The sequence below is a fragment of the Macaca nemestrina genome, chromosome 8 (genome assembly GCF_043159975.1).
Source record: "Macaca nemestrina isolate mMacNem1 chromosome 8, mMacNem.hap1, whole genome shotgun sequence".
In the NCBI taxonomy this organism is placed as follows: Eukaryota; Metazoa; Chordata; class Mammalia; order Primates; family Cercopithecidae; genus Macaca; species Macaca nemestrina.
In genome coordinates, this window is record NC_092132.1 from 139,715,224 (window position 1) to 139,742,434 (window position 27,211).

The 27,211-nt window shown below is 34.6% G+C and overlaps 1 protein-coding gene and 1 long non-coding RNA gene across 2 annotated transcripts in view; one reads left to right on the forward strand and one right to left on the reverse strand.

Annotated features, from left to right (window-relative positions):
- Nucleotides 1-27,211, forward strand: part of LOC105491117 (sarcoglycan zeta) — a 1,216,031-nt gene that overhangs the window by 325,477 nt on the left and 863,343 nt on the right. The gene's annotated exons all lie outside the window — the stretch shown is intronic.
- Nucleotides 3,399-16,584, reverse strand: LOC139355916 (uncharacterized). The gene is made up of 3 exons (XR_011607218.1): nt 16,444-16,584; nt 12,225-12,350; nt 3,399-3,500 (listed from the first exon to the last, which is right to left on the reverse strand). It is a non-coding gene; the product is annotated as an uncharacterized lncRNA (long non-coding RNA).

Here is a 27,211-nt window from a genome sequence, read left to right on the forward strand (position 1 = left end):
TCACATGTAATGATTGTTATCCAATACCTTAACTCTATCTTTTAATAAGACATTAACATCTACTTTAAAAAAAAAATCAGCCTGTTTAATTTATTCTTGCCGTTTTTATGTTTTATTTTCATCATAATATTCTTTAGCTATATTGTAATTTTCAGAAATTATCAGTTTTAACCTTTAAAAAGTTGTTTTTTGTTTTTTTTTTGCTTTTGTTTTTGCTTTTTGTCTCCCTTTTTTTTTTTTTTTTTTTTTTTTTTTGAGACGGAGTCTCGCTCTGTCACCCAGGCTGGAGTGCAGTGGCCGGATCTCAGCTCACTGCAAGCTCCGCCTCCTGGGGTTACGCCATTCTCCTGCCTCAGCCTCCTGAGTAGCTGGGACTATAGGCGCCCGCCACCTCGCCCAGCTAGTTTTTTGTATTTTTTAGTAGAGACGGGGTTTCACCGTGTTAGCCAGGATGGTCTCGATCTTCTGACCTCATGATCCGCCCGTCTCGGCCTCCCAAAGTGCTGGGATTACAGGCTTGAGCCACCGGGCCCGGCCTTTGTCTTCCTTTTTAAAAGCTGTTTATTGTGGGTGAATAACTCTAGGTTGAGGGGCTTTGAAGGATTATTTTTTTTTCAGTACTGTGAGATTGTTCAATGATTTTAGGATTTTTACTTTTCTTGTTTAGGATAAACCTGTCTGTCTAGCTGTTGTTTCTTTGTAGGTAGCCTATATTATTTCTTCAGATATATTTAGTCATTTTTCCTGTCTTTTATGTTTTTAGTTTCACTTTGATGTGTCTAGGTATGCATTTATTTAGGCTTCTTGAATTTAAAAATTTATAACTTTCATCGCTTTAAAAATTATCCGTTATTATTATCCCTTAACATGTTGTTTTTCCCTCATTCTGTCTTAATTTTGCTTCTAGAAATGTACAAGTTTCTCAATATATCCTCAAGTGTCTTAACCCCTATTTCATATTTCTCTATTCTTCATCTCTCTGAAATGTAGTCTTTGTATTTTCTTCAGTTCTGTCTTCTGAATGGTTAATTATAGCTTCATCTGTGGCTAATTTCCTTTTTAAAATGCCCGTTTAATTTTCTGTTAATTATTCTACTTTTTAATTACTAGAAGTTCCCTTTGGTCTTTGCTCAAGAATCTTGATTATTTTATGATCTCCCTTTCCTTATTTATACTTTCAATCCTGGCACCACATGGATACTTTTAGTTTAAATATATTAATCAGAGACACATATATTTTATATACAGTAGTCCCAGTATTTAACATTTCTGCCGATTTTATTCTGCTATCTGTTCTCTCTGGTGGTTTTCATGCAGTGGTGCCCTATTCCATTCTGGGTTTGGTGACTTCTAATTATGAATACATATTCTTTAGACACTGTCTGTAAGTTTTATTTGTAAATACATTGCCCTAGAAAGGATATGTTTTTGTAAGGACTAATGACTTGGGAAAATTTAGTAGAAATTATTGGCTATGAATTCTTATTAATTACTGGCTATTTTTCAGGAAAAATTCTGATAATGAGAACTTAAGAAACACACTGATAAGAGGGCCAGTTGGTAATTATAAATTCTCTTGAATTGTTTTTCTTCTTGATCCACCGTAAAGATTAAGAACAGAACATTTTCGGCCGGGTGCGGTGGCTCACACCTGTAATCCCAGCACTTTGGGAGGCCGAGGCGGGTGGATCACGAGATCAGGAGATTAAGACCATCCTGGCTAACACGGTGAAACCCCGTCTCTACTAAAAATACAAAAACTTAGCCGGACGTGGTGGCAGGCATCTGTAGTCCCAGCTACTCGGGAGGCTGAGGCAGGAGAATGGCGTGAACCCGGGAGGCGGAGCTTGCAGTGAGCCGAGATAGCGCCACTGCACTCCAGCCTGGGCGACAGAGCGAGACTCCGTCTCAAAAAAAAAAAGAACATTTTCTTTCTGTATATTTTATCCCCGTTTGTTTTTAATGTTCACCCATGCATTGAAAAATAAATGACAATCAAAATATTTAACAATTGGTATGCTACGAGCACTGGTCAGTTAGACTAGATATTGGCCATAGCTATTGGCATAGCTGTATCAATGTGCACTGTTTAAAAATCATTCCTGCAGGCCGGGCTTAGTGGCTCACGCCTGTAATCCCAGCACTTTGGGAGGCCAAGCTGGGTGGATCACAAGGTCAGGAGATCGAGACCATCCTGGCTAACACAGTAAAACCCTGTCTCTACTAAAAAATACAAAAAAAAAAGAAAAAAGAAAAAAAATTCCCCAGGTGTGGTGGCGGGCGCCTGTAGTCCCAGCTACGCGGGAGGCTGAGGCAGAAGAATGGCGTGAACCCGGGAGGCAGAGCTTGCAGTAAACGGAGATTGCGCCACTGCACTCCAGCCTGGGCGACAGTGCAAGAATCTGTCTCAAAAAAAAGTAAGAAGAAGAAGAAAATAAAAATTCCTGCAATGGTGCTGAAATACTCTGGGGTTCCAATTTTCCAGAGAGCTCATCTCAAACCTCTCCCCTCAGATGAGCCCTGTTTTCTGGATCCTCTTTCTCTGCCTGCATGAACCTTCAAATGAGGCTGAAAATTACCAGGTTTGGGCAGATAGTGTTTTTTTCCAACTTTTATTTTAGGTTTAGGAGGTACATATGCAGATTTGTTACATGGGTGAATTGTGTGTTTCTGAGGTTTGGTGTACAAGGGATGCTGTTATCCACGTAGTGAGTCAAACACTGTGTTATCCAGGTGGTGAGCCAAAAACTATGTTGAAAAACATAGTTATTCAGCCTTCATCCCCCTGCAGCCCTCCCTGCTGTAGTAGTCCCCAGTGTCTCTTGTTTCCATCTCTGTGCCTGTGAGTATTCAATATTTAGGTCCCACTTATAAGCAAGAACTTGTGGTATTTGGTTTTCCATTCCTGTGTTAATTGACTTAAGATAATGCCTCTTGAAATGAATGCCAGATTTAGTGCTTCCTTACCACTGGATGCACACTTTTCAAACCACACTTTTGGCCTTTGACATTTTTTCTTGTTTTTGTTCAAGCTCTGTAATGCATTTAGAAAAGATTATTAAAATGTTAACAAGAAATATTAGTTGTTTTGGAGTGGAAAGTTTGTTTAGACTATTAATTTTTTTAAAAATTACATATGTGCTTGAAGGTATTGTAGGCTCTCTGTTGGATCCACAGTTCTACACTATTAGCACTTTACACATTTATTTTTGTTTTGCCTTGCTTGGCTGAGAGCTATTCTGAAGATAATGGTTCTTTTAGCAAAATATGTTATAATTTCAGTAGCTAGAGTATAATAGTAATTCTATAATTGCCCTTTGCCTTCTTTCTCTCTTAAAATTAAGTAAGGGAAAATTTGAAGTGCCAAATTCTTTACACAGAATGAATGCACTAACTTTACTTTATAGAACCTGAAGTCAAAATTAGTTTTATTGCACCCTTTGCGTCATGATGGAAGAGACATTTTGCATTTATCCAGTCATATTAGAATGGAAAATGGCCTGAAATGAAAAGAGAACATTGTTATTAGAGTTTGCCAGAAGCTACTTATGAAGAAATTGAGAATTTTTATAACTAATGATTTGATGTTATAATATTTTGAAACTTTCAAAATGTAAGCATTTTAACCTTTATAAAGTAACATGGGTTTAATTTTATTAGAGGCAGGAATGATTTTTAATTATCACCAGGGAACTATGTACTATGTTATTTTCTTTCTTAATATTTATACAGTTCAGAAAATAAAATTTACATAAGTCAGATTCTATTTTCAGCATTATGGTAATAATGATGTAATTTCAATTATAAATACTGAAATAATGTACATACTTTATATTTAACAAATTGTATATTTAATTATGAAAATGTGTTACAGGACTCACTTTTAACATTATACAAGCTGTCTCCATGAAGAGACACACTAAGAAAACATCTTATTGGTTATTGGTCAAGATAATGTTTCATATGGATTTGCAGTGTGTCAAGGTTAAAACAGTTATGGATAAATAACAAGAAACAAAAAGCTTAATAAGAAAAGTGAAATAACATTGTTGGGAGTGGCTGACTGATGAATTTCCATTAAGTGTTCAGCCCTTGGACAAAGCTCTTTTTAATGACTTCTAAAGGCTTTACTGTTAGAAGAAAGAATGTCAAGTATTATATTTATTTTATGATCTTCCATAATTCACTTATGTAACATAAATTTATTCAATCTTTTCAGTATAATATCTGAAAATTATCTAAATGGCTCCACAGCTGACTTGAAAAGACAGAATCAGTTTTTTTACAAACAAAAACCAGGTTGCTAAAAAATTCAAGATTATGCTGCCTGTCATTTTGTTATTGCTCTTGATTTTACCAGTGGCACTAATGAGAGAATTGAAGTAGTGTACAGATGGGTTTCTAGAAACACTAGTAAATATACCCAAGGTGCAATGTAAATCTCTTTCTGTAATATTGAATTTTATCTATTATTTATTGTTAAAACAGAAATAACAAAGTAGGAACTCAAGAATGGATCAAACTATTTGAAATTTAACTTAAGAAAAGTTACACAATGACTGCAAATTTATGTCATCAGGAAGGTAATAAACTATAAGTGAAGAAAATGAGATTTTTTTTTTAATCCCTTAGTTCTGATTAAATCGCCAGTGGAGATTATGTGATCAATAATCTAACAAGGAAATTAGTAAAAGTTAATTTGAAATGATGAAGGAAATTATGCAGCTAATGTAATATCTAAGACACCTCCTTAAAAGCCTCGTACCACATTTGTAATCTGAGAAAACATAAAGTATTTCAGAAAAATAAGCAAAATAAAGTATTCAAACAAATTACATTTTTTAAATTATACTTTTAAGTTCTGGGATACATGTGCAGAACATGCAGGTTTGTTACATAGGTATACACGTGCCATGGTGGCTTGCTGCACCCATCGACTGTCATCTAAATTAGGTATTTCTCCTAATGTTATCCCTCCCGTATATTAGGTATTTCTCCTAATGCTATCCCTCACCTAGCCCCTCACCCCCATGACAAGTCCTGGTGTGTGATGTCCCCCTCCCCATGTCCATGTGTTCTCATTGTTCAACTCCCAATTATGAGTGATAGCATGGGGCGTTTGGTTTTCTGTTATTGTGTTAGTTTGCTGAGAATGATGGTTTCCAGCATCATCCATGTCCCTGCAAAGGACATGTGCTCATCCTTTTTTTTATTGCTGCATAGTATTCCGTGGTATATATATGCCACGTTTTCTTTATCCAGTCTATCATTGATGGGCATTTGGGATGGTTCCAAGCCTTTGCTATTGCGAACAGTGCCACAATAAACATACGTGTGCATGTGTCTTTACAGTAGAATGATTTATAATCCTTTGGGTCTATACCCAGTAATGGGATTGCTGAGTCAAATGGTATTTCTAGTTCTAGATCCTTGAGAAATTGCCACACTGTCTTCCACAATGGTTGAACTAATCTACACTCCCACCAATAGTGTAAAAGCTTTCCCATTTATCCACATCCTTTCGAGCATATGTTGTTTCCTGACTTTTTAATGATCGCCATTCTAACTGGCGTGAGATTGTGTCCTATTGTGGTTTTGATTTGCGTTTCTCCAGACCATTCATGATGAGCCTTTTTTCATGTTTGTTGGATGCATAAATGTCATCTTTTGGGAAGTGTCTGTTCATCTCCTTCACCCACTTTTTGATGGGGTTGTTTTTTTCTTGTAAATTTCAAATGACTTACATTTAATTCGCGATATCTTCTGATTCGTAAGTCATTCTCAGTTTAATGAAGAACAACTCCGGATTTTTGAAATGCTTGCTAAGACTCCAAAACAAACATCTCTCAAAGTTCGGGGATGTCAGGATTTATCTTGATTATGAGAAATTGTACTGAAAATCCAAGTTTTAAATAGTGAAAATGCTGTTAGGTAAAAACTTAAGAATATGATTCCTGGCTGTAATTGTTTGTTAAATAACAATTATCCAGTGTAAGTCATGTTTCGTGTCTGTCAATCTGTTGAAATAATGAGGAGGGAAACTACTTCCGCCACATTTCATATCGTCCTAACGTTAAGGTGCTATCTGTTTCTGGTGATAAAGACGTTAACTACCCATGAAAACGTGCATTCATACCATTGGTGTCAGCTGTGGATTTCATACCTAGTTTATTTCTGACATAACAAAGGGCCTTACAAAAGGTAGTTCCACAGTGCAGATTTAGAGACTAATAGGGGTCTACTGGGTGTATATTCCTTCTTTGGGAGGCTCAGAATACTTTACCAAAATTATATTTGAATTTATTTGACTCCCCTGAGGCCCACAAGCCAATGGTCAGTGTATTAGACTTCCTCAGCCTTAGATTCAGCTAATGTCTATAGGACATTTATTTCTCAGGCATTCAGTAAGATACTTTCCTAACAACATATCTGGGTAAGAACATCAGTTTGGCACTTAAACTTTCATAGTACGAAAATTCAGCCTTCCTCTCATATCTAAACATATGCCTCAATTTTATAGCGGCACAGAGTGTCTACACAAGCAGCACATTTAAAAATGCAGTCATTGGCCAGGCGTGGTGGCTCATGCCTATAATCCCAGTACTTTGGGCGACCGATGCTGGTGGATCATGAGGTCAGGAGTTCAAGACCAACATGGCCAACATGGTGAAACCCTGTCTCTACTAAATAATACAAAAATTGGCCAGGCATGGTGGCGCACACCTCTAGTCCCAGCTACTCAGGAGGCTGAGGCAGGAGAATCGCTTGAACCTGGGAGGGAGAGGATGCGGTGAGCTGAAATCATGGTGCACTCCAGCCTGGGCAACAGGCTCTGTCTCAAATAAATAAATAAATAATTTTAAAAATGCAGTCATGAATTTCATGACATCAAGCTCCTGTCAAATAAAGGCATTTTATAATGGAACAAATTTGATATTTGAGAGATGGTATAATAGGCACATTATCCATTCATTTCTGTATATTAAAATAAACACATTTTGTCCGTATATTAAATTAGATTGCCAGAAAAATTACATATGCGAAGCTGTCACATTTCCTACCTGCAGAAATACCTTCAAATCTGTTATGCTTTTAACATTTATAGCAATTCTGTATTTTAAAATGTCAATTTGAATAACAATTATGTCCTTAACAAAGATACAATGGAATAATTTTCCACCACTGAGGACCCCAGTAATAAAATTCTCTACAAATTGAGATTAAAATTGTGTAAACTACTTTATTTTCATTTTTAAACCTTAATTAGCAGCACAGTTAAAGCCAAATTTAGAGGCAAATTGTAAAAATCAGCAAATGTCTTATGTCTGGTAACATATATTTCCTCTATTCTGATCAGATAGTTTCTATTTTATTATGTTGTTATCTCTTTTTATAGTAGTTTTAACCTCCATATCATTATTCAGTTAGTGTAGAACTCTGTAGAATATAAGAAGAGTAACCACACTTTTCTCCCTGAGCACAGATATATTTATGGAAACAAAAGGCTATTTGACATTGAGTATGAATTAGAAATTCCATGGTATATGATCATAACTAGAAGTCCCATGCCAACATTCTGATTGAAATATTTTATGTAATCAGTCTTCATTCTTGAATGATGTCATTGACATTAATTTCCTCGTTACTCAGAGATAATCTGAGCAAGAGATAAATGTATCTACAACATGGCTTTGATAGATATTTTCACACAGCATGGCTGGCAGGGTGACAAGCCTGTTAGGAAGGACTGCACCCTAAAAATTCATAAAGGCAGAGGCCTCTGGCAGATGCTGGACAAACACTCAAGAATCTGGAGTTGAGCTAAGGCCAGAGAAAAGGAGATGACTGTGACCAGACCTTAGTCAGTGACATTCGGGTTCTTGGGATGTTCAAAAATCATCAAATATGGTATTAATGAAGTTGGTTAGATTCTATGACTTCTCTCTCTCTCTTTTCTGTTATGGGTAGAGAAATCTTGGTATTATTTGTATTAATTATTGAAAGAAGAAACATAGGGTCAGAGGAGAATTTAACCCTTTAATAAGGCAAGACCATGCTGAGTCAACTCATTTTGCTTTCAAGTCTTAAATGAATGTATTCTTTTTCTCAACGTTTTACTGCATTAAGGGATGAAATACCTGCATAGTAAAATTATTTCAACAGCCTCATCAAATAAATATATTTCTGGATCTTTCTCTTCCTATCTCTCTGCCTCCTTCCTCCTTGGTCTTTCTCTTTTTTAAAATTCTCTCCTTTCTTCTCTCTCCGTCTTCTTTCTTCTTCTTCTTTCTTCTTGCTCCTTCTCTTATTTTTCTACCTTCTTTATTCTCTCTCTCCCTTACAGTTTATATGTTGAAATCCACTTTTGAATTTTTTTTTTTTTTTTTTGGAGTTTAAGAATCAGGAACTTTGTTATAGTATATTTTAAATTTAAATTTTCTATAAAAAATGTGGTTGATACTGAAAGACTGTATAGTGTGTCCATAGGAATGTGATATTCTGGAAATGTAAGGAATGACTTTTGATGTCATTTCTCCCTTATAATCAAAGTGTCAGCCAGGTGTGGTGGCTCACGCCTGTAATCCCAGCACTTTGGGAGGCTGAGGCTGGTGGATCAAGAGGTCAGGAGATCGAAACCCTCCTGGACAACATGGTGAAAACCTGTCTCTACTAACATTAAAAAAAATTAGCTGGGCATGGTGGAACGTGCTTGTAATCCCAACTATTTGAGAGACGGAGGCAGGAGAATCACTTGAACCAGAGAGTAGGAGGTTGCAGTGAGTCGAGATCATGCCACTGTACTTCAGTCTGGCAGTAGAGTGAGACTCCGTCTCAAAACAAACAAACAAACAAACAAAAAACCGTCTACTAAGTTTGCCTGGCAACCCCAAGAAATCAGGATGGTGAAATACAATTTCAGTACAACATTTGTTTAGAACAAGGAGGAGAAACAGTATATCTGAGATGCTTAGATGATAAATGTGCATGTGTCATAGGGATGATACTTACCTAGATCTAAAAATTTTATCATAATCAAAGTATGAATTTTTAACATTGATGGTTCTATATGTATTTACCTTATCAACATAGTTGAGTTTAATAACCTAGATTAGATATAACAATTTGTGTAAGTGAAACATGGTGACAATATTTTTTGATGACCTTTTATATTTTATGCTTATTTTATATAAAATTGCCCAAAATTTGAATGACAAATGAGTATAAGAACATGCATATATTATTTAAAAAGCTGTTTGCACGAATACCTATGTTGCTGGAAAAAATGAAATATTTTTACTGAAATCAAAGTTTGCATTTAATCACCTGTGTTCTTCTTAGGGATTGTCCTACATGTTAATCATGATTTGTCTTTTTCCTTTTGGGAATTCATTTACATTCTTCAGATAGTTAACTTTAAGACCCACTGAGATAATGTGTATTTCAGCTGCCCATTTACAAATCATACTCTTGCTGTTCAACAGTGTAGAAAACAATATCTCTGCCCTGTTGTCATTATTCTGCCCATAAAATGTGTCCAAAATAGGTAGCCTTCCTTTTATGCATTTTTTTTTCTAAATTCCCAAGGTATCCCTTGTTATTAGACCTTAGGTTCCTTCTCTGGTGCTTATAGAAAATAAGGAACATGAAATTGACTCGTCTGTCCTTTTCTTCTCCATCTGGTACAGCAGTGAAAAAGTGAAGCCAAATCAAATCCTAGAAATTGGAAGTATTGTCATGTCTGAGGGAGTCAAACCTTGCCATACTGGATCTGGCATGGGATGCTTCTTGAAGCATTCATTAGATTGGTGCAAAAGGAATTGCGGTTTTTGCCATTACTCTTAATGTCTTCTCAACCTCCACGGGCAAGCTGTAGGTGTCCGGAATTTCTGCCTATCTGTTTCCAGGCAGTGCATCTCCTTGAGAATGGAAACTTAGCCTTTAAGAAGCATCTTCTTATAAATTACTCTGTTAGGTCAAGTCCTGACATTTTCATTCATAGTACATAAAAATAAAGTACAAAACTGTTAACATGCAGTTGTCCTTTCCTTTATCCAGGATTCCCATGCTGTGAATACAATACAATAAAATATTAAGACATTAAGATATAAATTAAAGCCATGAGAAATGCTGTGTGAATTAGAATAATATTCTACTCAAAAGAGAATTTTGTCTTTGACAGTGATAGAGACCATATTAAGGTAGCGTGTGGTATACATATGCATTAAGAAAGAAAATTGACTTTTAAACTTAAGTGTTGCAGTAAAGAAAATGTCTTGGCTAGGCATGGTGCGTCATGCCTATAATCACAGCACTTTGGGAGGCCAAGGCAGGTGGATCAGTTAAGCTCAGGAGTTCGAGACCAGCCTGGCCAACACGGTGAAACCCTGTCTCTACTAAAAGTCCAAAAATTAGCCAGCCATCAGCATCATGGCCAGCACCTGTAATCCCAGCTACTCAGGAGGCTGAGGTACAAGAATCACTTGAACCCAGGAGGCAGAGGTTGCAGTGAGCTGAGATTGCGCCATTGCATTCCAGCCTAGGTGATACAGTGAGACCCTGTCTAAAAAAAAAAAAAAAAAAAAAAAAAAAAAAAGTCTTAAATTCCTAGATAAAGACATACAGGAACATACTTAAATATAAAACAATGATAATGATAATATAATATAACTATTTAACAAATTAAACTTTTAACATTGTGTGTTTTTTAGCTTCAAACTTAGTTTACTATGTTGAAAAATATTTGGGGAACTTACCTAATTACTATCTTTCTGAAATTTATTTTTTTAAGAAAGTAAATGCTAAACAAATGTCACTAACAAACACTGCCCCCCATGGACACTAGTTTTTCCATGTTTAAAAAATCTAGAAATATATGGATAAGCTTTTGATGTAAATAGGAAGGCATGCTTTTTTTGGTACTTATTCATGATAATTTAAGTTATCCTCCTTTTTTAAAGAATACCATGAAATATAAAACCTATTAATGGATTTTGCTTTTAATAAAGCTAATTTTCTATGATATCCTTATAGGTGACATTTGAAATTCTATTAGGTGCTTTCATCTCTAGTGTCATGTAGGAAAACATTTTCTTCGGCCTTCGTTGGTTCATTTATGTCAGGTGTACAAAGTAATTGACAAAACAGATTAACAGGAGTGAAAAAGTTCATTTCTGTACAGGAACTAACAGAAGACGTAACTAGCTTACTAAATGCTTAAAGTTGGAGGCTTTTATACATAATTTAGTAGGAGAAAGAAAAGAAATGAAAACATTATTATGGGAACAACAAATAGGTTTTCTTAAAGACTAAAGGAGTTTTAGAACAAACGTGAGACAAAAATTTATGATGTTCGTTTATGCAGGTGCGAGTGGCTTTACTGCCTTCATCACAGCCATGAAACTCCCCCAGAGAGGGGATTTAGGGAAGGTTTACTCTCGGTCTCTCTCCTGGGAGTAATTTATGGCAGCCTCATTTTCCAGAAGTTGCTACCTTTTGTCAGATAAGGGAAGCTATAGAGAAAGCTTCTTTCTGTATTTGTTGAATCTCAAATCTCTTGCGTTCAAAATGATCTTCGTACCACCTCTGGGGTTCTCAGTGGATCTCTACAGTTGATCGTCTCTAATTTCATTTTAGTTGTGCTTGTAGCAGAATCATCAGCTGTACTGATGATTATAAAATAAAATTTTAAAACATGAATTTTAAAAATATACAATAGCCTGTAAGCATAAGGCAGAGAATGAGCTTTTGACTAAACAGCAACAATTGTTCTCTTGTAATATAATTTCCCTGCAACTTTATGTTTCCAATGGACTTGAAATTGTTTCTTGACTTTCAATTCCCTTCCCTTATGCAGTGAAGTAGAGAAGAAATCTTGAAGTGATTTTTAATTAATTGAACAGATAGGGACACCGTGAATATATGCATCCTGGGAGTTTCATACATTTTGTAACTGTATGAAAAATCTCTATAAAAAGCAAATACTATGGGAACCATTTCAGTTCAGTTAACTGCTACCATCTCTACATTGTCTCTGCACATCCAACTTCTGTTATCTATTTCCAGAGAGGCTCGTTTTTTATCCTCTGAATATTAAGGAAGGTAAATTTATATACTTTTAGTAAAAATACATACATTGAATGGAAAAATTTTCCATGTTATTAGAAATATTGAAATGGATAATAGCAACCATTCCATCGAGTCAAAGCAGAAAAAAGGATGCCTACCTTGGCCAATGTCTTCCAGAAGCCAATGCTGTTTTGCTGGTGAGAGCAGAGGAACCACATCTGTACTCTGAAGTTTTTGGGCAGTTTTACTTGAGCTCATAGTTTCCTTTTCCTGTCAGGAGATGACTTTGCAAACACAAGTTGTAAAATTTCAGTTTGGAAAAGACATATAATTGTCCTTTAAAAAAAATTCAAATATATTTGCAAAACAAAGGCAAAACCTAATGTGTAGAAGCTCAACATTCAATTATAAAAGTATTGCAGTCAGTGCTAAAAACTGATGAGAAAATTTTGTGAGAAAACGTCTTCCTCTGTGGTTGAATGTAAAATATATAAACTGGTGGAAGATAATTCTCCTAAGAAACGTTCCTTGATTTTCCAGGATTTTTGTAACTGAGTCTTTACTTCCTTTTATGTTAAAATTGTTTTGTTCTCCATCTCTAATATGTATTGTTGCACTGAATTGTTATTTCATTTTGAATATACGCAAAAATGCTTTAGAAGATTAGAACTGTGTCTTAGATCTCTTTATATCCCTTGGGTCTAGTGGAATACCCCAAACTATTTCATTTGTAAGTGTTTTTGTATTCATGATTCTGAAGGTGAAGTTCTAAACACTTTGAAAGCCTATGAATATAGTTTAGGATTAGGTAGCCTGGGAAGCTGAGGCAGGAGAATCGCTTGAACCCATGAGGCAGAGGTTGTGGTGAGCCGAAATCGTACCACTCCAGCCTGTGCAACAAGAGCGAAACTCCATGTCAAAAAAAAAAAAAAAAAAAAAAAAAAAGAAAAGAAAAAAGAAAAAGAAAAAGAAAAAAAAAATTAGGTAGCCCATATTCACTCGAATCACTATTTTCTCAAGATTTATTTATAAAAAATAATTCATTTCTGTAAACACATCTGAGTGCATGATGTTTTTAGTTTGCAAGCACTATTACTGAAAGAGTGTCTTTAATCTCTCAGTATCAAATATATTTTATAAGACGTGGTTAGCACAAGAATAAGTGCCTACACCTATTTCACAAAGAAGGACAGTTGTACACAGTCATTTTCTACTTGTGGTATTTCTCCAGCTGTTACTGCATCATCTTTTACACAGCTGGTTCCCTTCCCCAAGGTCTGAAGCTGACTAAGGGTTATTTGAAATAAAGCAGTCAAAGCAGGGATTAAGCACCACTTGGCTTGGCTTCAAGTTCCATCAACATTTGATGGTAAGGAAAATAAAATCAAGGGTATTCACATATATAAAAAGTGATTTGAATGTTCTTAAACCACCAGAAATATTGTTTTATTCTGTAGCATTACATAAAGTATGTTTTCATAGATTACTATTGCTTGGTATGTAAAAATCATACGAATTGCTTAACACCATTTCACTTTTATTTTCTAATCTTGTCTTTCAGTTGTTCACACCATCCCTTACTTTTCTCAAGTTGCTCATTAATCGAGAAAAATCGGAATATATAAGGAGTGAACTTTTAGTAAATGGTAACAAAATCTATGGAAAAAATACAAAGTTGTCATCACAGCAGCTGTTCAATTTGTTGACTGTTACTAACTTTACATCTGTAAAATGATGTCAGGGACTTGTGCAATTCCATTGCAAGCAAATCCTGGCTACTACTATTTATACTTTGAGCATCCTGATGGCTGATTGGAGTTGTTTTTCTATAAGAGCAAATGCCCACTGAGTAGCTTACTTCCTTTTTTGTTTGAATGGGGATTTAGATAAGCATAGATAATAAAATTAGATGACATTTATTGAGTACTTATTAACTAAGCATTTATGTTATAAAAATGTATTATGCTATTTAATGTTTACGACATTATAGATAGAGGTCCTTGCTCTCCTCATTTTCTAATGAAGAAGTTGCCTGAGATCACACAGATTGTGAGGAACTGATATTTGAACTCAGATTAGTCTGACTTCAGGGTTCAAAATCTAACCACTCTACTAATCAGGAGAAGTTTGACCACCTCCTAGATCATTTTGGGTCTGAAGGAGAGGCATTGATGTGGAGATTTGAAAGTGGGACCATTATCTGGGGGTGTTCTTGGGGAACTTTCTTAAGGGAATGAAGGAAGCTGAGTTGAGAAGATTGAGAGGTTGAAGCCTAATCCAATCACAACAGTCCTCAACCACTCCACTGCTAGCTCTGAAGCTGGGATAGTTCTTTAGGATAGTACCTCATTAAAATAAAAGGGTTGCACTTTTTTACCCTAAATCCAGCACTATAGAATGTGGGCTACACTCCTGTGATCTTGGGTGAGACAGCTTTGTACAGTCAAGGTCGATGTCTCAGTGTCCTGAGCATAGAAAACACTATGCTGATGGCTGGGGAAATGATTGTTTCAATTCTGTTTGAGGCATGCGGTGCCCACCACAGTGCCACTGTAGCAATGCTATTACAAATAGTTCTTAATGAAACCTCCCAGAATAAACTCTCAATTATCTCTTTTAGAATGAGTTCAACAAATACTATTAGGTATAAATTAAGTATCCTAATGATAGCTGACTATATTAAAAGTAATTCCCGCTACAGTTTTAAGGAAAGACTATCATATTTTTAAAGCTCCCTTCTCTCCATTTGTTCTTCTTAATTTAGTTTATATGGCTTAGGCATGTTAATAGCCTCCTCTCCCATATCCTCTTAATCTGTTACCATCTTATCTTCTTTTTCCTCAAATTCATCTTTGACTTGCCCTCCAGTCTATGGAGCTGTCTTTGTATTGCTTCTCTCTAAATTATTTTTATTTTTATTGGATGTATGACCTCCAATGTTTTTATTGTCCCAACTCCATTAAACCTTTCGTCCTTTTAAATGCAGTCTTTGTAAGTGGCTCAGAACTTTTTGATAAAAAACAGTGCATTTGAACAGGTTGCCTCGCTTTCTTTGTAATGAAGACAGTAGTATCTGAAGTGACAGATATGCTGGCATGTGATCCATGAATCATTAGCTGCCACTTTCAAATCTTATTATAGCACGACTTCAGTTTGGGTTATGATGATCTTCTGAGGCTCTTCTCCAGAGTGTCTGGTATCCTGTTCCAGTAGGCAGCAGTCCCAGCCCTCCACAGAGTCAGAAGCTACCATGCGTTCCAAGTTTTTGTTTCATTTGTTCAACGTGTAAATGATACAAAATTTATCCAAAGCAGCCCAGATAAATGGCAGTTAGTCTGATATCTACCATTTACAGGCATTAGTTTCCTTATGTTTAGAAGTAGAAATATAAAATCTACTAAAAGGAGTATGGTGAGGCTATGTTAAAAGATGTAAAAATAACATTGCAGTCACTATTGCTAATAGTTTTCTTTTCTTTCTTTTTTTTTTTTTAAACAGAGTCTCACTCTGTCACCCAGGCTGGAGTATAGTGGCGTGATCTTGGCTCACTGCAACCTCTGCCTCCTGGGTTCAAATTATTCTCCTGCCTCAGTTTCCCAAGTAGCTAGGATTACAGGCATGCGCCACTACGCCTGGCTAATTTTTATATTTTTAGCAGAGATGTGGTTTCACTATGTTGGCCGGGTTGTTCTCAAACTCCTGAAGTCAAGTAATCTGCCTGCCTCGTCCTCCAAAGTGCTGAGGTTACAGGCATGAGCCATCACTCCTAGCTTGATTTTTTTAATGGGCAGTACTACTGTCAAAATTACTATGGACTAATATTAGTATCTTGATTGTTCAAACAGGAATTGTATTTTAACTTTTTATCATTTATGTTACTCCATTTATGTGCTCTTCAAGATGAGAGCAAAGAACAATATATATCCAATTGACACTGGCATCTGAAGTATTTTAATTGTATTTATTTATTTATTTTAAGAGATGGAGTCTTGCTTTGTCATCCAGGCTAAAGTGGAGTGGCATGATCTTGGCTCACTGCAACCTCTGCCTCCCAGGTTCTAGCCATTCTCCTGCCTCCACCCCATGAGTAGCTGGGATTACAGGCACATGCCGCGACATCCGGCTAATTTCTTCTGTATTTTAGTAGAGAAGGGATTTCACCATGTTACCCAGGCTGATCTCGAACTCCTGAGCTCAGGCAATCCACCCGCCTTGGCCTCCTAAAGTGCTGGGATTACAGGCATGAGCCACCTCACCTGGCCTTAACTGTATTTATTTAACAAACATAAATATGACTAACATATGATATATACTGTTACCAATAATTTTATTAACTAATTGAATCAATACATCTTAAAAGGTGAGTATTGCTCTTACCTCCACTGACAGGATATGAGGATAAAGTCTTATCCAATGTCACAGAGCTGGCACCTTGGGAGAGGCTTTGAAACCACCCAGTGTTCCTTCAGGATCTATGCTGTTAGCCAAAGCATATGCTGCCTTCAGACCGATTGATCACATTTATGTATCAATTCACAGTTTTCAAAAATATTTTCAAGAAATGTATTTAGCTGCCTCTTGGTACCAAGCCCATAATGTATGCTGGTCCGCATTACTGTTCTCAGTTAAAATGAGGAAGGCTGATTCTCTGACGATAACTTCCACTGAAGCCTTTTTGATTGCATGGTCTCTTCAGAACAATAATGAAGCCTTCTCCAAATATAGTAAGATACAAAGCTATTGGTTGTTTAGTCAGAGGAGATAATCTTACAGGAAGTTTCAGTGAGAATGTAAAATAGTGGGTTGTTTCTACTATAACGAATTATTCTAATTGATTGGCCACTGTATTATCATTTGTTTTGTTTACACTCAAATATCCTTAGACCTCAAATGAATATTGCACTTTTTTAATGAGTAGGAAGATCCTTCTTATTAGAGGACTTTGAGTTTATATAACAGCTATGTAAAATTTGTTTGAAACTGAAATTATACATTTTATTTAAAAACAATATTATGAGAGATCCCGAGAAAATTACCCCAGAACGTTGTGTTTAATCTATGTGCTTCTTCATGAAGAAGAAACTGTTCTTAAACCCACACCACGTAGAAATCGTGGATGTAGTTCTGCGAACTAGCAGGATGAGGTCAACAAGTGTAACCATGGTAATATAGATACTCTGTTGCTATATTTACTTCAAATTCGCCAGTCTCATCACCTTAATTCTCCGTTATAGGAATGACCAAAGAAAATGGAGAAAAAAAGAAATCTGAGGATATTCACCTCATTTTCCCTCTTAGAAGATTGCTTAGTATCTTCCTGGATCTGAAGTACAAAAGTAGACAATCATTTTTAACAGAAGTCTTGGCTTTGCTACTATCTCTATACTTGCCAAGAGGACATTTTAAAAATAGATATGTCTTTCATATTTAAATAAGAAAATAACAACAGGTGTAATAGCTACTAGCCTAATATTTTGCAGAAAACCAGTAAGGGTAACATGATGTAGTATAACTGAAAACAGTCTGAAAGGTTAAAAGTCAAATATTACGCATTATCATTCCATATGTTATACTAACCTCCTAATGATGTGAGAAAGGCACATGTGATATGGTACAAAATAGAAGACCCGAAATCATTTAGTTTTTTTTCCAAATGAAGACAGAAAGCATATACATGGAGAAAAATACTCATTTTGAAAGACATAGTCTTTCCTTGCCCCATTATGAGTGGCCTGGAAACTTGTGTAGAAATAGGATGCAAAGTCAGTGATCTATTAACATAGTTCAGAGTTGACAGAGTCTGTGTTTGGTTGGTTAGTTTCCAATAAGAGGTTATTTGCTGTGGATCAATAGATCACCATGAAATGTTGAAACTAATAGAAGAATTGAAAATTCAAATAAAGAATCTAATTTCAGTGTTACATTACTATGAATAATTTGAACAGTCTGTCTTGCCCAGTAATTTTATTGATTAAACTGTAAGAGATTTGGTTTAGGAATGAATTTGGCATTCAGGATCCCCTCAGTAAATTTCCCTTCCACTTGGTTAAAGTTACGATATAAATAAATCAAAAGAGTAATCATAGGTCAGTTACCAAAAAAAAATCTTGCTTAAATAGGCTAAGTTGTTATTGGAATTTTCAGCATTTAAAATATTACATTATTATTGTCAATAGAACACTGTTTAAATTAATTATAAGGATCAGATTGCAGTGAGCCTCCTTTTCCCCATAAAGCTGACAAATTATGATTGATAATTCAGGCACTGGGGGATTTACTTGGCAATGTATACGTTGATTAGCTAATAGCTGTACCTGCTGAGTATATCAGGACATATTTTATCTAATGAGTCTGATGTATATGTCAAGCTGTCTGTTTGAAAAGCTGTGACTATTTCTATTACCAAAATTATATTGCTTTGTACAAAGTCATATTCGTATTATACTTTAAGGATGACTTTGAGTATGACTGTTTTTCTCTGATGCTGAATAAAGATATCAGCCTAGCAGTAGATAAATACAAAAAAAAATTGATAAATAACAGGATAGACTTTAAAAAAAAAATAAAGTATGCCTCTATCGTTACCAAGTCGCCTCCATTGTTACAAAGTACCCAGGTAAATCCTTGGCTATATTTACATATTTGTAAGTGTGGATTAATTCCACTTAAATGCATATAGGGAACTAGTTACACAATAACAGTTTTCTGTATGAAAAGAGGATCTTTGCTCATGTCTAGATTGACAAAGTTTAAACAAGATCTGGTGTCGTCACACAGAATGGAATCTTAGTTATAAAACTACAAAATAGGAAGTCAAGTTGCTTTTTTGCCTTTAAAGGCAAGTTTGTTAACTTTTATGTTACAAATATGATCATTCACAATTGAGTACTGCCTTGTACCAGGTATGGTTTACTAATGTGGTAAGTTTTCTGCTAAATTTGGAGCATTCTTGAAAAAATAGCTATCACATTATCATATCTACATTTCGGGTACCTGACCTTACAACTATTTCCCTGCTTTCTTCCATGCTTTCTATGTCTATATCTGGTAAATATTTCTTTGTATTTGAGGTGTTGAAACTTTGGGCTTTCCTGAGTAAGAAATCTTGTTTGGGTTTTTCGTGCTATATCTATATAATCTTAACAGCATGATTGCTGCTATGTTTGAGTTACACTTACATTATATAATCTTAAGGTAATAGGAAATCAGAGTTTTAGTAGAAATCTCATAGATTATTTGTCACTTTCATATGTCTCCTAGAATGTATTTTTTAAAACTGATGTTAAAAATTTACTATGCGAAAGGATTTCAGTTCTAATATAGATGGTACTACTGTTATCTTACTCTGCAAACCTACATGACTTATATATTAATATATTTGTGTTTCAGTTGTCACTCTAAAACAAAATCTACCTGCAATTTTTAAAAATCCCAATGAACTTTTCTAACAGTCTGCTGGAAACATGTTAAAATGGCTAACATGTATCAGAAAAACTGAAACGGCTACATTGCCTGGAGTATATACCCTGGGTTTCATTGTCTGTCACCGAGAAAGAATTCAGGACACAGACACATGTGGGTGGATTAAGGAGTGGAAAGTTTAATAGACAGAAGAACGGAGAGAGGAGAGCAATTCCTTTTGAGAGAGAGAGACCTCTGAAAAAGCGGGGAGGCAGAGACCACAGCAGATTTTAGAGGCAGGTTGGAGAAGGTGGTGTCTGATTTACTAGTTAGGGAACACAGATTGGTTTGATCAATGATGACCTTTACATAGCGGGGGGAAGGCTGGTCGCCCCACCCTAATCTTATGCAAATAGGCTTTCTGGTTGATGGGGTCATCTTGTCTGCTCTTTACTGTACACGTGGCTGACAAAGAGAAGGGAAGATGGAGCTGCCATCTTGAACCTGTCTAGGACCTAGTTCGTGCCCGCATTCACCCAGCAAGGTCCCAGCTTGCTTCTCTATGTCTACAGCTTGAATTTACAGACTGCTCTTTGTTAGAAAATGATTTGGGGCTGCTTTTCATTAAAGAGAAAAGTCTTACTGAGGACTCCTATACCCTTACTACCTGCCTAAGTGATTTCTTAACTCCTATATCAATATGACTAGATTTTTTTGTTTTCTAGAGTGCTTAATCTTCCAAGGTGAATTACCATAACAGCTTATACACACGTTCAGATGGATTTCTTTCCTAATAAAGGCTTGATATTGCATTTACAGGTATATTTGTAAGTTGTTATTTATCTAAATGCATGCCAACATTGTATATATTTAAAACTGGAAGATATCCATAGTTTTCGAATCTCTGAACAGTCTTCATGAAAGAGGGTAGGAAAAGCAATACAAGAGATATGAAAGAGCTTTTACTAGCTGAAAAAAAAATATTTTTACTGGGGTAAGAAACATGAATTAGATGTAGCAAAGGTGTGTCATGCTCTTTGCCAAATGATGCCTCTCTCCCAATCCACCTTTTGCTTGCAAAGGTTTTTGCAGTGTTGGTGGCGGAATAAAAATGATCTGGGGCTATATTGGACTGGCTCCCAGCAAAGGAGCAAATTCTTCTACATTGTGAGGCCTTCTGAAGTGCCTGCATAACAGTCTTTCCCACAATAGCTCCCCAGTGTGCTAAAAGGATTAATGTGTTTTTCAGAAGTATACAAAGAAATGAATTGTATTTATGGAACATCTGTTTTCTTCTGGATTTGCCTGCTTTTTGATAAGATTTTTGGAATAGCATTTGAAAGAAGATTTTATAATTATTTTAAGTGCCTTTGTTATTTTATGCTTCTCCATTTAGATCTTGAATTATTTTCCTGATAGGTGTTATTTGTAGAATGTATGGACTATGACTAAAAGAATGCTCCTGATAAGCCTTTATATGCATTTTTTTTTTCACTGTCTCTTACCTGCTTCCAGACAACCTTTTGCCAAATAGTACTTCTTTGTGGGCCACGAAATTCAGTGACAGAGAAAATTCCTCTAACAGAGCATAAGAGCTTTCAGTGGTAACCAGGAGCATAAATACAGGGTGATTAGAAAAAGCTACAGCTGTCATTGTGAGAAAGAATTAGGAGTAAAGTTGAGGGATGTACATACAAAAATGTGAATTAAAATATTTATGACACTGATATCATCTTATTTTACTTTGTTTATGACATTAGTTAATTCACATTACACACTCACTTTACATATATATGCATATATATTTATATATATAAAATGATGTTTGTGTATAACTCTATTTTATATATAGAGAGATATATAGTTTTAGGTTACATAGTTTCTCTAAGTAAATTTTACCCTTTAGAAGTGTTTATTTCTGAATAATCTCTCATACCTTTTAAAAAAGGATGTGGTATAGATCATCTATGTATGTTTATATTTGTATTTTATAAACTCTCTATTAAGAATGTGAATTTTGTGTGTTCTAAGCTATTTTTTTTATAATGCTACAAACTTGATTCTTTTTCTCTTCTAACATTTTTGAAAATGAGATGTTTCAGGGATTTCTCTGACAAATAGTTTTGCTTTTATCATTCTAATGACCAGAGAGCTGCATAGATTCTTCTGTTAAGCAACTTGATTTGGAAAACATATGACTAAAGAAATATGCATTGCCTTTCTTGCCTGGTGCCATTTTCCTACATTGATTTGTGACTGGTAGTTTTCCAAAGCCTGTTTTTATATACATTTTTAAATGAACACAACCTTATCATTTATTAAATATATCCCACACATAATTTAAAATAACAGTTGCATAAAGTAGATTTTTCTAAGGATGATAACAATTAAATTAATGTACATTATGGTAGAATAAAAGTCTGAAAGACTCATCTGTTGCACAACTTTGTTGCAGAAACATCTTAATATAGCCTTCTAGGGAAACAATAAACTTTTTAGGCCTATATGATAAACGTTTATTATGAACAAAGATATTATGCATTAAACAAATTACTGCTGTATTTTGCACAAACATGTCATAGCTCTTATGCAAAAACGAATAGTGAATCTTTAAGAATACAGTTTTCTCAAATTTATTTAACTTGATTCTCTAAGACCATATAGTTTTGAAAGCATGATTAAGACAATTTGTTCTGGATATTTAGATGTGTAAGAGGGAGGTACACAAATACATATTTTTCTACATATTTTCTGCATTTATTAAATAATTACATTTTAATATTAAGCTCATGCAAATATGTCTTTGACTGTTATGTTAATATCAAAATTCTAAGGTTATACTGATTAATAAGGATGAGATTTTGTCTATTTTTCATTCAGTGAGAATATGTATTATAAAGATATTTACCAATATTTGTACACCTTTTCACATGTTTTCTTTTTACTCTACCACATTGGGCAACATATTTTCGACAGCACGCGTTATGAAAATTTGTCATGATATTTTTATAAAATAGGACAAACAAAACTAATTACTAACTAAAACCAAACAAAAATGATTAAATAAATGGATAGCTACTCAATGTGTTCTGTCACTGTGGAGTGTTAGTCTTTTCTTTTTCCAATTAAGAACTGGAAGCAGATCAGTTGCAAGAAGACATGCTTGGTAACCTTCCAAAAGATAGAAAGATGTATTTCATTTCCTGTTGAGATACTGTTTAACGCAGAGTTTCATTTTTCATCAATTTTGGAAGATTCTGCATTCTGGCAAAAGAGTGGTGCATCAAATTTCCGCCAAAATCTGTAGAGATGCCATCATCTTTGACATTTTTATTTTGGCCTTCGCAGGTGAGTGGTGACTTTCAGAGTTTTGCTATGCTGTTCTATTCCTGACAGTCATGGTGTGTGAGTTAGAAATATTGTTTGATAAGTAAGTAACCATGACAACTTGGAAACATCACAACTATATTCCATCTTATGTTGTCCTCATTTGAAGTGCACAATTTCTTTAAATGTTTATGAAATGATACATTGGAAAGAATCTTTATTCTAAATATGTATAGTTCTCAACATGTAGTATACAGTAATATTTAATCATTTCTGTGCTGAAGTAAGATGGATTTTTATTTTCTTCTCAAGAGACATTTTATGAATTGTGTCTATTGAGAAGTCTTTCCATATTGGAGACCTCCGTCATTTTTGCTAGGGCTCATTAAGCTTTACAAAAACTACAAACCATAACTTTTTGCATTTGAGTCATTAAGTCAAACCAGAGCAAGGTGGGTCTCTTAATGTGTGTAATCTTCTGAGAAGGACTTCCAAAGGTAACGTTTTCTTGATGTATCTCTAGTATCCATGTGAATTGTTTGTTATTTAAAACACGATTTCATATATTTTATTGGGTGTTGGTGCTTAAGTGTCTAGAAACAACAAGAAACAAATAGGTGTAAATAAAATAGATGCAAATAGCTTACGTAGCATCAGTGCAGCTAGTCTTCACCTTGAATACAGGGAAAAGAGACAGAAATAGTGTAAGCAATAGTTTATTAGAATAGTAGTAATATTTTAAAACTTGTTGACCTGTGCAAAATCCATTTATCATCTCAATATAGAGATAAAATATTACTTATATTAATTTTTATTATTTAGCTTTTCAAGTTTTATTTGAATTTCCATGTAGAAGATAAGATGTGTCTTGTTTCTGAACCTAATTAATACTTTAGGAAATAAAGGAATAGATTGAAAGAGGTAAAAATGGTATTCATATATATATATATATAAATATTTTTAAACAAAGAGTTTTATGGTCCTAGGTGTGTACATTTCAAGATATATTCTCATTGTAACAAATTACTTCATTAATTAGTAAAGCACTCTGCAACCAGATTTTATTATGAGAACTGAAGATACATTTGTCAGTGAAGTATTTAGCATTTCTGAAATTTAATTTTTATAAAAATTGTATTTGGTTTTTAAATTAACTAGTGATTGGTAGCCCAGGTTTAGCTTTCTAGGATTATATGGCTGACACCCAGCTGTATATTTTTTTTCTTAGTTACCAAATGCTTTCTTCAGTGTGCAGCTGCTCTTAATTCAGTAGCTATTTAATGTCCTAGATTTCTTTTGATGCTGTCTTTTTGTAAGAAAAATAGGCATTGATATCAGCATATTCCAAGGAAATATGGAGATCAGTAAATCAGTCAGAATCCACTGATTTTGTTGGGGTTTAGTAGACTGGAGGCAGATTTGAAATGTGAGTCATTAGGTTCTAATGAAGCCAGATGTGGACACCATGGTGATTACTTTGACAATTTGAATTACAGCCCTGCCACAGCCATTTTCTGCTTACTCTGTTATCTCTTAAAAGGTGAAAACTAAACCTGAGATGTGTCAGAGGAGTCAAAATGCTCCTTTTCTCATGAAGACAGTTTATAAAAATAGTAAAGCACATCTGCAGAAGCATCCCTTTAATATATGACATTATACTGAAAGTGTATTATTCATGAAAAATTAGTGATCTGATTGTTAGAAATGTTGTGATCATTGTTCTGCTATAGATTGCAGAATATGTTAGTATATTTACTTTAAGGTTATTGATTAAGCTTATATATCTTCTAGAATGTATTCAACTTTTGCTTCTGAAAAATCCATTTGGTTTTTAATAACAATAGAAACGTACAAGATAAGCCAAGCTGAATAATTTCTTAAATGTATTATGAGGCATATAATGACATCATTGTCTTCCTATTTTTATAATAATAGATATAATAAAAATATGTAAATTTGAATAAATTATGGGCAAAGTGTTTTAAAAGAATCAATAGCCCATTTTATTTTTACTTTACCAATGTTTTCTATTAATGTCCATCATAAAATATCAGTGTATACACAAAGAATGAACTAGAATTCTAGATTCAAATATTAAGAAAATATTAATATTAAGAAAAATGGTTTATCAATACCAGCCAGAATTTTGAGAATGTTATTAACAAATGTTTGTGTATACTTAAAAAAAGAGATTTCAAGATTTACTAAATTTAAGATTTAATACATTTAGTAAGATTTCACATTTACTGAAAATAAGTTTTACGTAAATGCTACAAGCACTGAGTCAAGTCATTTTTAAACTGTTTCCTGATATTCTTATGTATTAAATGGTATTGTGAGAGATGTTTAATAAATTTTAATTAACTGAATAAATATCTATCAATGTGTATTGGTGAAAATCATTATAAATTAGAGAAATACTGTTTTAACCAACTGAGAATTATCCTTATCACATTTAACCAGTGATTAAGTGAGTAGATGGAAGATATATTACTGGTTTTGAAGATGGTACAAGCTTTTAAAGACTAAATAGGGTCATACGTTTTATAGAATGAAACATCTCAAATAAGATGAAATGTAATTATAATAAGCTTATAGTTTTATATTTAGATAAGACAGCTTTTTATTAAAGCACAGGGTGGGGGACGTAAGTGGCTTGATAGAAGTCAATGCATTACAAATGGAGAGAATAACTGAAAACAAGTTCTCTTATGGGATGATAGAGTTAAATGGTTAAAATATAATACAGTTTTTGGCTAAGGATAGAAATATGCTGTCCAAAATACGAGGTTTCACTATATAGGTACACTGGTCAAAGCACACCATGGAAAGTTGTCGGTTTCTAGATGACAGAATTGAGAGGCACTTTTAACCAGTAGATGGACAAACCGGAGGGCTTGGGGGAGGATGAGGTATAATGAATTTTAAATAGCTGAATAAACATCTCCAAATTGGTGTTGATGCAAACCAGTCTGAGTTATTGGTTAGGACTATGCCTTATAATTAAAATTCCCATGTTTCCAAACTAAAAATTTGACATTATTTACCGAAAGACTTCACACTTAAATATTTGTGTTAAACATATTGAAAGCCTAACAAATCATATTGACTTATAAAATTTACTAAAAAATAATATGACATAATCTAAGACTTGGGAATGGTTAGCACAGATAAATCAGACACAGAGAATTTAAGATAATCTCTTAAGATTTTAAAAGAAAAAGAAGTAAAATTTATATAAAAAGGCAGAATCCCATTCAGTAAGAGAAATACATCATAATATTAAAACACGAAATTAGTTAAAGACAGTGAATTTCACACCAAGAAAAATATTTAAACACTTCAAAAAAGGAATTATTTAACAGGGGTGTATTTGGGCAGGTACACAGTTGGATTCAAATGATTTTTAGATAGCTTCACAATCTAACAAGTCATAATTTAAGGACAGGTGAATGCATGTAACAAGCCTCCTTTAATTTGGTCTCTGCTAATAGGAAATTATAGTAATTGACATAAGGAGTGGGCTGGATGTTAAAGTAAAATGATTAACTGAATGGATTAATAATGTAAACTAGATGAGGTACTTAATCAACTTGATGCAAACGATTTGCAAACCTCTGCTTAATAATTTTGGAAAAATTGACTCATCACTGGAGTCCCGATTTTATGTCAAGCATTGTCCCAGGTGTTAGGAGAGAAATGATGACATAAAATACGTGGACATAATTATAGAGATAAGTTTAATCTGCAAGAAAAACATTTGGAGAACCTAATACAATGCACTTTGAAATTAAATAACAAACTATTCATCTCATATATATGCAGTGAGAATTCCAGGAATTCTGAATACCAGAAATTGTGTATCTTTGACTTATATTAATATTTTTTCATTGTGAATTAGGTTTTCTGAATCTCTCTCTCTCTCTCTCTCTCTCTCTCTCTCTCTCTCTCTCTCTCTCTTTTGAAATGGAGTCTCGCTCTGTCACCAGGCTGGAGTACAGTGGCGCGATCTTGGCTCACTGCAAGCTCCACCTCCCAGGTTCCAGCGATTCTCCTACCTCAGCCTCTTGAGTAGCTGGAATTACAGTGACCCACCACCACGCCTGGCTGATTTTTGTGTATTTAGTAGAGATGGGGTTTCACCATGTTGGTCAGGCTGGTCTCGAACTCCTGACCTCGTGATCTACCCACCTTGGCCTCCCAAAGTGCTGGGATTACAGGCGTGAGCCACTGCACCTGGCCAGTTCTCTGAATCTTAACAAAAATCTGTAACTTGCCCATTTTTCTATGTCCTTGTTTATTATAACCCTTGGTAAAATACAGTCTCATGGAGACTCTGCCATGTCCCTAGTGTCTGCTATACAATGGCCACTAGGTAAATATTTGTTGAATAATTAAACTTTTTCCCCCAAATTTT